The sequence below is a fragment of the Humulus lupulus genome, chromosome 1, assembly GCF_963169125.1.
Source record: "Humulus lupulus chromosome 1, drHumLupu1.1, whole genome shotgun sequence".
Taxonomy (NCBI): Eukaryota; Viridiplantae; Streptophyta; class Magnoliopsida; order Rosales; family Cannabaceae; genus Humulus; species Humulus lupulus.
In genome coordinates, this window is record NC_084793.1 from 80372035 (window position 1) to 80376084 (window position 4050).

Consider the following 4050-nt stretch of genomic DNA (forward strand, 5'->3'; position numbering starts at 1 on the left):
AGCTGTTGATGGCAAGAACTCATCAACGATATAAGGATGGAAAACTCAAAGTTTGTAACAAAAAATGCGTAGACAGAACTTAGGAAAAACTTAAGAAAGAAAGATGCAGAACAACAATGGAGGAAAATCTCGTATATTGCTTCACTGTCTAGTATACAATGAATTTTCCAACCCCTTAGTTTGAGGGGTGAAGATCTATTTATAACTAGGCTATAATGGCCCCTGATACATGGTGGTCCCGGGGACAAGAACGTACGTAGGTACATTGTCAGGGTAGTGGTGCAGGACGTAGTGGCGCAGAGGGTCGTGGTGTTGGCACTAGTACATGGTCAGGAGTGCTCAGGTGGTGCCTCCACTCTTCGTACGGGTTCGTACTACCACTTCTTGTCAAATACAGACATAAGGTTCATGCCTTTGTCCTCCTCAGGGTCGTACATCTCGTACTTGTACGCGTGCTTCGTACCGGATGGTCCTTCTAACATTTCCAAGATACATCTTTTCTCCAAGATCCCTTGTAATTTGCTAGGTGTTAGAAAGCTGATGGGTTCTTCTCTAAGGTAGAGAGGGTTTCCTTGAAACAAAAGGTCGAAGTAGGGGGGCAGACCCATGTATGGGAGATGTGCTCTGTTGGTGACACATAATCACATATTTACTCAATTAATTAACACATAATTACTCCACATGCCCTCTCGGCACACTGACCCAGGCACTAAGCCTTATTAGGAATTTTGGGACGTTACAACTATCTCCTCGAAATAGAAATTTCATCCTCAAAATTTTCCTGAATAGCTCGGGATAATGATCCTGCATGTTTGACTCTAACTCTCAGGTATCTTCCTCAACCTTGTTGTTCATCCATAGTACTTTAACCAGAGGAATGGTCATGTTTCTTAAGACTTTGTCTTTCCTATCCAGGATCTATACTAGTCGCTCCTCATAGGACAAGTCTGTCTGTAGCTCTAGATCCTCATAACTCAACACATGAGTCACATCTGACACATACTTCCGAAGCATGCATATATGAAATACATTATGAACCCCCGACAACAACGCGGGTAATGCCAACCTATAGGCTACCTGTCCAATCCTCTCCAGGATCTCAAAAGGTCCCACAAACCTAGGCTCAACTTGCCCTTCTTCCCAAATAGATTCACTCTTCTCAAAGGTGAAACTTAAAGGAAGACATAGTCCCTAACTTGGAACTCTATATATCTAGGCTTAAGAACAACGTAGCTCTTTTGTCTAATCTGTGAAGCGAGCATCCAAGCTATGATATTCTCAATAGCCTCCTTGGTCCTTTGAACTACTTCAGGACCCAGGTATCTTCTCTCAACCATTTCATCCCAATGAATAGGTGATCTACACTTCCTACCATACAATATCTCATATGGGACCAATCCAATCATTGGCTAATAGCTATTGTTGTAGGAAAACTCAATCATAGGTAAATACTTACTCCAGGACCCTTCAAAGTCCAGTACGCATGTCTGAAGCATCTCTTCAAATATCTAATTCGTCCTCTCAGATTTTCCATCTGTCTGAGGATGATAGGCGGTACTAAACTTCAACTGCGTACCCATCACCTTCTGCAGACTTCCCCAAAACTTGGAAGTAAAAGTGGGGTCCCAATGTGACACAATAGACTTTGGAGCCCCATGGAGACGTACAATCTCCTTAACATACATCTCAGCGTACTGATCTACTATAAAATTTGTCCTCGTAGGCAGAAAATGGGTCGAGTTATTATATATGTCTACAATCACCCATACAGAGTCATGTTGCCCCACCATTCTAGGCAAGCCCACCACAAAATCCATGGTGATGTCTTCCCACCTCCACTCGAGAATACTGAAAGGCTGTAATAGCCTTGCTAGTCTATGGTTTTCAACCTTCACTTTCTGACACGTCAAACACTTAGCCACATATTCAATCAGATCCTTCCTCATCCCAGGCCACCAATACAGAGATTTTAGATCGGGATACATGTTTGTGGTCCTTGGATGCAACGAATACGGTGTAGTATGAGATTCATCCAGAATCTCTTGTTTGATACCAGCGTCCATTGGAACACAAATTCGATTCTTGTATCTCAGCAGACTCATCTCTGAAATAGTATAGCCCATGCACTCCAGATAGGACATCCCCTCTGTGCTTCATTAAATGGGGATCACTTATCTGACCCTCATTTATCAAATCCAAAATAGTAGACTATAAGGTGATGTTAGCTAAATGAACCACTAGAAACTCTATCCCTGCTTTAGTCATGTCCTCTGCCAATTCTTTTGATATCTGCTTTAAACTGAATAACCATCTCGGACCTCTCCGACGCAAAGCATCTTCCAACACATTGGCTTTCCCTGGATGATAGAGGATTTCACAATAATAATCATTTACCAACTCTAGCCATCACCTCTGTCTCATGTGCAGGTCCTTCTGAGCAAAGAAGTACTAAAAACTGATAATGCCCATCCCTTGTACGACAAGCTGTCTTCACAATATCCTCATCTTTGATCCTCAGCTAGTGATAATTAGATTGTTGATCAATCTTTGAGAACATTGTCCTACCCTGTAGATGCTCAAATAAATCATCAATCCTCGGCAATGGATACCTGTTCTGGATAGTCAGCTTATCCAGCTCTCTATAATCGATAGACATCCTTAGCGACCCATCCTTCTTCTTCACAAACAAGACTGGCACACCCCCACGGTAAGAAACTAGGCCTGATGAACCCCCAATCGAGTAACCCTTGCAACTGTACCTTTAATTATGTCAATTCTACCAGGGCCATTCTATATGGTGCCCTGGACACTGGTTCCGTTTGTGGTGCCAATTCAATAACGGATTCGATCTCGCGATGTTGCAGCAACCATGGTAAATCCTCTGGGAATACATCCAGAAACTCACAGACTAATTTGGTCTCTTCAGGTCCAATTGGTACAACATTAGTGATATCTACCACACTGGCTAGGAATCTTATGCAGCCACTTCGCAATAGGTCTCTAGCCCTCGATGCTGATGTCATAGGAATGCGGGGTCCGTTCATAATACCTAGAAATACAAATAGGTCCTCTCTCTTAGGCTCAAATGTCACCATCCTTCTCTTACAATCTATGGTTGCTCCATACTTGGCTAACTAGTCCATACCCAGAATCATATCGAAATCCTCCATGGCTAACTCAATCAGGTTCACTGATAGCTCTCTACTATACACCTCTACTGGTAAGGATCTAATCCATCTCTTAGAGGCTACCACCTACCTAGTAAGTAATAAAGTCCCAAACCCCACAACACAATAATCACATGGTCTACATAATACCCCTGCCAAGTACAACCCCTAAAACTAGCCCCCAAGGGCAAAATGATCATTTGACACCACAATCCCGCTAAACCTCAAATTTCACTTATAAATCCAAATTTAATTCCTCTAATCCTCCAAATATAAATATTTTTCCCAACTATAACCCATACTCCAATGAGTCTCGATAATTCACCAAACTACTAAAATACCCCTAGGCTCACCCCGAACTGGGTATTTATCTCCACTGTCACTTTACCACTACTTTACAAAAAAGGATCAACTCCTGCTGAACATCTCAAATATATCCACGTAATAATATGTTCACATTCATATAATACATATAATTACAATTATACCATCAATGAGTCAAAATTACAAAAATACCCATTTTAATATAAGCGAGCCTATGAGCACATCTAATACACCTAAGCATGCATAACCAATCATATAATAATATAACTTATATAATTCATATAATCACATATTTATTCAATTGATTAACACATAATCACTCCACGTGCCCTCTCGACACGCTAATCCAGGCACTAAGCCTTATTAGGAATTTCAGGATGTTACAGATGCTAAGGGCATAAATGATTTCTATTCTTATGGAAATAATTGACCAAGTCAAAAATGATTTCTATTATTTTATTGATAATAAAATGAGATTACAAATAAATTGAGTTTTAATTAGGGCATAAAACCCCCAACAACCTAAACATTTGATTAACTTTAGTTACACTTTGAGACC